Source organism: Psammomys obesus, unplaced genomic scaffold (assembly GCF_907164565.1).
Source record: "Psammomys obesus unplaced genomic scaffold, mPsaObe1.curated_primary_1811, whole genome shotgun sequence".
NCBI lineage: Eukaryota > Metazoa > Chordata > Mammalia > Rodentia > Muridae > Psammomys > Psammomys obesus.
The window spans coordinates 17,971,314-17,980,921 of NW_026596079.1; the positions used below are offsets into that span (position 1 = coordinate 17,971,314).

Here is a 9,608-nt window from a genome sequence, read left to right on the forward strand (position 1 = left end):
CTGTGGCTTTGTAAACAGCTGCCTAGAAACAGCTCTATAACAAATACGCGAAGTCATTTAAAGTTCTCTTTGTGTGTGTGTGTTTTCAATCCTTCTGCTCCTCACAAACGCCCGAATTGCAGTTGTGTATCGTCACTCAGCTAAACGCACATTTGTTGTTTGTTTGTTTTCTTTTTTCCTTTTTCCTTTTTTTAAAAATTATTTTTATTTTTATTAATTACAGTTTATTCACTTTGTATCCTCCTTGAACCTCCCTCGCTCCTCCCCTCCCAATCCCATCCTTCTTCCCTCTACTCCACTTGTACCCCTCCCCCAGTCCACTGATAAGGGAGGTCCTCCTCCCCTTCCCTCTGATCCTAGTCTATCAGGTCTCATCAGGAGTGGCTGCATTGTCTTCCTCTGTGGCCTGGTAAGACTGCTCCCTCCTCAGGGAGAGGTGATCAAAGAGCAGGCCAATCAGTTCATGTCAGAGACAGTCCCTGTCTCCATTACTATGGAACCCATTTGGACACTGAGTTGCCATGGGCTACCTCTGTGCAGGGGTTCCAGGCCATCTCCATGAGTGGTCCTTGGTTGGAATATCAGTCTCAGAAAAGACCCCTGGGCCCAGATTTTTTGGTTCTGTTGCTCTCCTTGTGGAGCTCCTGTCCTCTCCAGGTCTTTTTATCTTCCCCTTCTTTTATAAGATTCCCTGCACTCTGCCCAAAGTTTGGCTATGAGTCTCAGCATCTGCGTTGATACCCTGCAGAGTAGAGCCTTTCAGAGGCCCCCGTGTGTGTGTTTTAAATATGTAAAATATGGTAATACAGTAACTCATGCACATAGGATGTTAAAACACATCATTATGCACCCTCTTTCATTACATATATTGATGGTACAGAGGGAGGGATTTCCTTGTGGCATTTCTACATGCATAGAAGACACCTTGATAACATTAAACCCTTTACTAACCCTTCTCGTTCTCCTCCACCACACTCTTTCCTTTTCTACATTCCAGTAGTCCTTCTTGTACTTTTGTGTAATTCCCAGTTGCCTCAGATTCCAAAGAGCAAACTTGAGGGACTCGTCCTTCCAAATCTGGCTTGGTGTGTGTGTGTGAAGGTCTGGGCGAATCTCTCATCATTCATTCCTTGATGGGCTCCTAGGCTGGTGCTGCCATCGGCTCATGTGACCAATGCAGCAGTTATGATGGGTGCATAGACGTTGCCATAGTAAACAGGCTTTGTTTCTTGGGAGGACACACCCTGAAGTGGGGGTCACTGAGTTATTTGGAAGTTCTTTTTCTAAAAAGTTTTTGAGTAAACTTCACACTGATTTCCATAGCAGCTGCTCCAGTTCACAGTCCCAGCACCTGTGTGTCCCTTCTCTTCATCCTTGCCAACATTTGATTTTTTTGTTTTGTTTTGTTGGTTTTTGTCTGTTTGTTTTTCCTTAATGACAGTCATTCTGACTGGGGAGAGAAGGAATTTCAATGTAGTTTCTATTTGCATTTCCCTGATGGCTAAAAAACGTTGATTATTAATGTCTTTTCTGATTCAGCAAGAAGCCTCCAAGAGCCATAATGGCTTATGGGAAGGAGACCCGAAAAATAAATGGGAACTACCTGGAAATCTCCCCCCCCCTTTTTTTTGTACATGACAGTTTTAGAGAAAAATATGAAGACTTTAGAGTGATAGTATAAGGAAGTAAAGTCCCAATTCCAGGTCCTTGCTCTGACTGCCTTACAAAATGACCATGAAGGGCTGGAGAGATGGCTCAGCAGTTAAGAGCACTGACTGTTCTTCCAGACGACAGGGGTTCTGTTCCCAGCAGCCCCATGGCAGCTCACAGTTGTCTGTAACTTCAAGATCTCACACCCACAGACATACATGCCGGCAAAACACAAGTGTACGTAGCATAAAAATAAATTAAAAGAACAGTGAGCTTTGACAAAACGACCATGAGTACTTGTGCGGAGTAAGCTGTCTAACATGCATGTGCAGCCAATTGTCTTCCTGCTTCAGCAGCCTTCACTTGGGACTTCCCATTGATACAGAAAAACTAAAGTTTTTGGCACTGTCTTAGAGGTTGGGTGGAGTTTTTTTAAGTGTCTGTGTTATCTTTCCCTCGTATCCAAAGCGCCCCATGGGTGGCACTCTCTCTATCTCATAATACTTTCCTGCCTCCATATCCTGTACCTGATGCTTCCTCTGTCCAGGCAGCACACGCAGCAGTATTTCCCCCCTTTAAATCTGACCCCCATGACAGAATCCTCTCTGTGGTAGAGAAATGAGAAATGTCCTCTTGTCTTGGACTTTGGAACCTTTAATCTCCCTTTGCGGGCACGCTTGGGGATGTTTAGTGGAGCGATGATCTTTCTGGAAAAGTCTTGTCATTGCGGGCAGACTTTGAGACTGAACACTCTCCCAGCGCTTCGGACATGCTTTCCACCTGAAGCTGGCATTTGATGACGTGAGCTCTCAGCACCCTGTGCCTACCACATGCCTGCCTTTTGCTGCTCTGCTTCCTACCACGCTGAAATCTTATACCTCTGGAAAAGTAAACTGCCTTCCACAAATTCCCTTGGTCATGGTATTTTTTCACAGCAACTGGAGTTAGCTATTATTGCTGGCTGCCTCCTTATCTCAGCTCAAACGGGAGTTGGACCTTTGCTCTTCGTGTACGTAGGATAGAGTGGATTCCCAGTTCACCTAAAACTCTTGTTATGTGGTTGTAGGTCTGTCCTCACCATCAGCTCAAACTCTAACAGACCTCTGACCTTCATGCTTTCTCAGTCCCCTGCTCCTGGCAACAGGGTCAACCCAAGCCTACTGCTTTGTCCTGTTCGTCTTAACAAACTTATCTCCAAAATTATGAAATATGAATAGAATAACGTGCTTCAGCACTCAGGTCGCTGGGTATTAGGAACAACTGATCCTGAACTGCCTGCATAGAAGAGAGATTTCCAGTGTTGTTTTCTATCTAGAGCTGAGAATCATGAACACACGTTTGACTCCAGTGTAAGCTAGAACACCAAAGTAATTATTTTATATGTGTTACACAGAATGTTTCAGAAGAATTCACATGCTATGCTCCAGTGAATTCCAATTTGAAATTCATTATCATAAGATTGATACATGCTATGATTCAGTGGATCCACAATTCACCTTGTTACTTGGTTATAGGTTTACAGATAAAGTGAAAAACAGTATGTATGTATGTATGTATGTATGTATGTATGTATGTATGTATGTATGTGTCATATATATAATATATACAACATGTATATAAAACATATTATACACACATATATGTGTGTATTCTTTGAGACAGGCTTTCTCTGTGTAGCCCTGGCTGTGCTGGAACTCACTCTGTAGACTAGGCTGACCTGGAACTCACAGAGATCCACCTGCCTCTGCCTCCCCAGTGCTGAGCTTAAAGGCCTGCACCACCACTGGTCGGTAGTATATATTTTAAATAACAACAAAGTTTATTCCAGGACAAGAGGCCGAACAAGAAACCAGCTGACAGGGATGAAAGAATAGGAGGGACTTTGAGTTGAGGGGTGTTCAAGACAGCATGGAGAAAAAGAAAGGGCTTTGTTGTTGTTGTTAATTAGCTTTATTTGTTTGTTTGTTTAACTGGTCCTGCTTCCATGAGTGGCCAAGATCAAGGGAAAGGGAGGGCAACCAGATGGCGCAAGGAGGGTCATTTCCACATTTCATTTCCACATGAAACTAAACAGACAAGCACAGAGTCACTACTGTGATTAGGAGTTGGCAGCATGGGAGGGATGAGGAGTAGAGGTGTCGTTAAAACAGAACAAAACAAAAACGAAACAGACTTCCCCCAAACTGGGTGCCTGAGACAGGACTTGGTGTGCTTCAACCAGAGAGGAATCAGATCAAAAGCAGTTTGGGAAGGCCAGAACCGTCCGTCAGGGATGGAGGAAAGAGGATGGTCCATGGGGTAGGAGGGATGTTTGGCAACTGGGTGATGGGATTGCCCTCCCCCTGCTGAGATTTCCCCCCAACCCCTCTGGTCTGGCAGGAAAGGGGCAGCCTGCAACAACCCAAGAGCAGGTGTGGGGCTGCTAGATGCTCCAGGTGGGGGGGCTGAGGCAGCTCACAAAGGCTTGCCCTCCAGCGAGATGACGGAGCTGCCACCTAGTTTTTCTGCCAGGACGCGGTGGTCCTTGACCTCTTCCTAGCACTTTGCTCCTGATTCATGCTTGCTTCCTGTCAGTCTCTTCTTGATGGCATCCTTGGAGCTGGCCTAGATCATTTTGCTCTTAACGGGTGCACTCTCAGGGGCCCAGAAGATGAACACCAGGTCCTCCTCCTTGCTCTCCTTGCTCTCGCAGTTGCATAGTAGAGAGTGTAGTGGCAGTCCTTGTCTGACAGCATCTTGACAAAAGTGGTGTAGGGGTCGCCCACAGTCTGCCCATATCTCCTACCAGGATCTCCCACCTCCTCCAGGATAGTGCTGTTCTTGTCCTCATTCAGGCAGAGGAGCACTGCCTTCTCGCGTTTCTTCACCTCGTCTGGCATTGAGGACTTGCGAACTTTCATGTCACTGAACACCTTGGTGACACCATCAGAGACAGCCACACCAGAGGCCTTGATTCCAGAAACTGAAGGGAGTCAGAGAGAGTACAGAACTGAGCCACCACAACTGCTGCCGGGATCAGACTCAAGAAAGGACTTTTCAGCTCAAGCTCTGGCTTTAGCTTAGGCTTCAGCTCCTCAGCATTTCAGCTCCTTAGTTTTTTAGGCTTTGAGCTAGCAAGCTTTCGGCCTTGGGTTCTTTGCCTTTTCCACCTGGGCTGTCAGTTGTACTAGTGGGCCTTTTGGGTTTTTTTCCATCTGGACCTGAGCTGAGAAGGAAGGTCAGCTGGGTGCTTTCTCTGTCTCTCTTAGCTAGCAGGTTTTCACCCCAGCATCTGCTCCTGAGTCTTTATTGGTGAAATAGAACAGTTGGGACTTTCATTTTTGTTTATAACAACACCCACTAGACTGGATAAAAATTAAAAAATACTGACACTATGAAATGTTAGCAAGGACAGAGAGCAATAGAAGCTCTGATATATCACTGCACAGATTTAAAACAATAGGCCTCCTCTAGTACACCGTTTGGCAGTTTCTTTAAAGCAGGACAGATACATAGTGTATGACGACATGAGACCTTGGTGTTTTTGCTCAAGAGAAATGAAAGCACACAAAAACAGCACTGCTGGCTACTAGGATATAGACGCAATCTAAGAGTCCATCAATAGAAGCTGGTACAGTGACATACCTGTCAGTGACAAACAATAACAAACTACAGCATGGGAAAACATCAACACTATTTAAGGAGTGAAAAAGCCAGGTGAGAGAATGCTGAATATTCAAGGTTCCAGTTGCATGGGGAGTTCTAGAACAGACTGTTATGTGGGGTTAGAAGCCAGAACACTGGGGTAGGGTAGTGATTGGGAGGAGGTGCTAGGGAATTTCCTAGAGTGTCAGCAGTCTTCTGTATTTGACAGGAGTGTGATAAACGTCCAAGATTTCTCCTTGAATTTATACCAACATATGTTACACTTCACCTCATCTATGTCACAAAGTGGTCTTACGGCATCTATACTGCTTTATAAGCAGTATCTGCTTTACAGGAAACTGCTGAACGGCGTGTTAGAGGAGTCCTATTATTTTAAAGCTGTGCAGTGGCATAGGAGAGTTTCCGCTGCTCCGTGTACAAAACACCCTGAGCCCAGAGGACTCTGCCTTTAAAATGCTAGAACCTGTCAATGGATAATGATACTCGGGCTTCTGTCACCTCAGATGTACCACAGCAGTCTAGGGCCCAGTCTCCGTTGTCATTGCCAAGGAAAAGCATGCAGCCATTTGAAATACTCAAGAGTGGAAAAAGAGCTGGGCAGTGGTGGCACAGGCCTTTAATCCCAGCAAATAGGAAGCAGAGGCTTTGAGTTCGAGGCCAACCGGCTCTACAGAGTGAGTTCCAGGATTACACAAAGAAACCCTGTCTTAAAAAAAAAAAACCTTAACAACAACAACAACAATAATAGTTGTTGAAATGCTCAAAGTTGATGTTTCAAATAGTTGAAAATGCTCAAAGAAGATGTTTTCTGTCAAATACACCTGGTGGGAAGCAGGTGGAAGTATATAACATGAAGCTAGTATTTCAGGCACGAACACATCTTATGGAGTTTGGTGAAAATTTATCAACATGGTTAAAAGGTGGTCATATTCCTTAATTGGTCACTCATCATTTTTTATGATCATTCCTAGCATATGATATTGCCCGTGTACCTGTGGACACACATTCGTCAGTATTTTATGAGGGTGGCTGGATATGTCTTTTATACTCATGAATATTTGGAAGACGGCAAGCTTCTTCCAAGTGTGTGACAGGACTTTTCCTAGCCCAGTTGAATTTTGCCTAAGGACCTATGGTGCCAGACACTCATGGTCACAAAGATAGACCTGGGACCGGGGCTCCCCCATTTGTTGTTTCATGCCAGTGATGATGAAAGGCATGGACACTTGTGGAAACAAAGCCGAAGCAAGATTTATTGAGAAATAGTCAGGAAAAGTGAGAAATAAGGAAAAATAATAGACACTCCTGAGAGTGGGAGGAGTTTGGAAAGGTCATTAAATTTTGTCTAAATTAAAGTTTTTGTTGTTTTGTTGTTTGTTTGTTTGGTTTTTAGAGATCTGTCTGAAAATGGAGAAATGGTTAGTTCTTTGGGATATCTTTGGCTGAACCAATGGAGAAACCACACATGCTGTTTATACCTTATTACAGGTGGTTAAAGCCCCACTTGCTCTGCCCATCTCTGTCTCTGGCCTCGTTTGTAATTGACCTTGTCAGTCACTCGCCATGGTTATTGCTGCCACCCTTGCTGGTGACCGACAAACTACCAAGAAGGGACTGAGGACTAGCTAACTTAGTTTTTAGTTAACCCCTGTCTATGAGATGGTCTGGGATCTTTTTTTCTGAAATAGATAGACTTTTTTTTTAATTATCTTTATCCTGTGACAATAAGTTGCATTAGAAGAAACAATATATGAGGGGGCTGGAAAAATGTCTCAGTGGTTAAGAATGCTTGTTATGTTTCTAGAGGACCCAAGCCCAGTTCCCAGTACTCACATGGCAGCTCACAGCTTCCTGTAACACCACCTCTGGGGGTCCCACACCCCCTTGTGGGCCCCTGTGGGTATCTGCATACGTGTGGCATATACTCACACATACACACTAAAAACAGAAGTAAAAATATATGGAAAAATATGCTCCTTGAGAGCTTTTGGGGAAGCCTGCCAGCTGGCTGTCATCAGCTCAGATCCCTGTCCTCTTTAATCTGTTTAGCTTGACTATCTCACCCACAGCTACAGGCTTTTCCGTTCCTCATCTCTAGGGCTCCTAGCCTCACTGTTTCAATTCTAACATCCCATTTAACCTTAACTTCTATTCTTACCACATACATGAGTTTTCCATGTATGCAGTTTCCACCATGGCTGCTTTCCTATATTACCTGCTGAATGGAAAATAAAAAAATAAAAAAATAAAATAAAATAAAGGAATGACCACTCCTTAGGCATGGTGGAGGAGAAAGTTTATTGTACATAAAAGAAGAGCATAGCCAGAGGCAGACACATCTGGGAGAGTCCAGAGTAGTCATGATCCCGGACTATGAGAAGACAGAGGTGGGAGAGAATGGAGAGGGGACAACGACCATGATGGTACAAGACCAGGTGCAGCAGCCAGGGGCCAAAGGTACAAAAGTGGCAGGTAACCAAACTGTCTGGATTATACAGAGAAGAGCATCTGGGGAAAGGGCAGCCCAGCCCCTGGGCTGGAGTGTTCAGGGATATTCCAGCCGTACTGGACTGAAGGATACCTGGAGAACCTGGAGGCCAGGTCGGCTTTGGTATGGTCAGCAGGCACCTCAGTGCTTTGTCCTAGGTTAAAACACAACACAGAAGGCTAGCTCATTCTCGAAACTCTGGGCCAGGTTGCCATTTGCCTAGGTTATCTTCACAGTTTACTTTACATTGCCTTCTGATGGTGGGTACTCTCCAAATCATTAGCAGTTTACCGATTGTAGAATGGAATTAGTGTTTTCCTGGTGTTACCTAGCCACCATCTTCTCATGTCTTTTCTGTGATTCATGCTGTCGTCTTAGCTTTTATTGTAGTTCAAGGCCTCATAAGTACATGCTAGACAAGCCTGCACTATGACCTGTATTCTCAGCACTACTATGCTTTGGCTTTCTTTGGGGGGGGGTATTTTCTATTTTTATCATTTATTATAATTTATTCACTTTGTATCCCCACTGTAGCCTCATCCCCCATCTCCTCCCAATCCCACCCTCCCTCCCTCTTATCCCTCTATGCCCCTCCCCTAGTCCATTGATAGGGGAGGTCCTCCTCCCCTTCTCTCTGACCCTAGTCTATCAGGTCTCATCAGGACTGGCTGCATTGTCTTCCTCTGTGGCCTGGTAAGGCTGCTGCCCCCTCAGGGGGCGGTGATCAGAGAGCCTGCCAACTCCGGTTCATACCAGAGAAAGTCCCTGCTCCCCTTACTTGGGACCTCACTTGGCTACATCTGAGCCAGCGTTTTAGGTCCTCTCCATGCGTTGTCCTTGGTTGTGGTATCATTCTCTTCAAGGACTCCAAGGCTCAGGGTTTTTGTTGGCTCTGTTGGTCTTCTTTTGGATCTCCTGTCTCCTCCAGGTCTTTCTATCTCCCCCTTCTTTCATAATATTTTCTGTACTCTGTCCAAAGTTTGGCTATGGGTCTCAGCCTCTGTTTTAATACCTCGATCAGTAGAGTCTTTCAGAGGCCATCTGTGGTAGGCTCCTGTTCTGTTTCCTGTCTTCTCTTGCTTCCGATGTCTATCACATTTGTCCTTCTGAATGAGGATTGAGCAAGAATCTTCCTTGTTGTTTAGCTTCTTTAGGAGTATAGATTTTAGTATGATTATCCGACATTATATGGCTAATATCCACTTATAAATGAGTATATACCATGTGTGTCTTTCTGCTTCTGTGATACCTCACTCAGTATGAGCTTTTCTAGTTCCCACCATTTGCCTGCAAATTTCATGATTTCCTTGTTTTTAATTGCTGAGTAATATTCCATTTTGTAAATGTACCAAAATTTTTTGTATCCATTCCTCAGTTGAGGGACATGTGGGTTGTTTCCAGCTTCTGGATATTACAAATAAAGCTACTACGAACATGATTGAGCAAATGTTCTTGTTGTATACTTGAGCATATTTTGGATATATGCCTAGGAGTGGTATGGCTGGATCTTGAGGTAGCACTATTCCAAATTGTCTGAGAAAGCCCCAGATTGATTTCCAGAGTGGTTGTACAAGTTTACATTCCCACCAGTAATGGAGGAGGGTTCCCCTTTCTCCACATCCTCTCCGGCATGTGTTGTCACTTGATTTTTTGATCTCAGCCATTCTGATGGGTGAAATCTCAGGGTTGTTTTGATTTGCATCTCCTGGATGACTAAGGAAGTTGAACATTTCTTTAAGTGTTTCCTTGTCATTTGATATTCTTCTATTGAGAATTCTTTGTTTAACCCATTTTTAAATTGGATTACTTGGTTTGTTGGTGTTTA

General features: G+C 44.4%; 1 pseudogene; it reads right to left on the minus strand.

Annotated features, from left to right (window-relative positions):
- Positions 1 to 4,104: 4,104 nt before the first annotated feature.
- LOC129690892 (cofilin-1-like) lies at positions 4,105 to 4,592 on the minus strand (annotated as a pseudogene).
- Between the last annotated feature and the right edge of the window lie 5,016 nt (positions 4,593 to 9,608).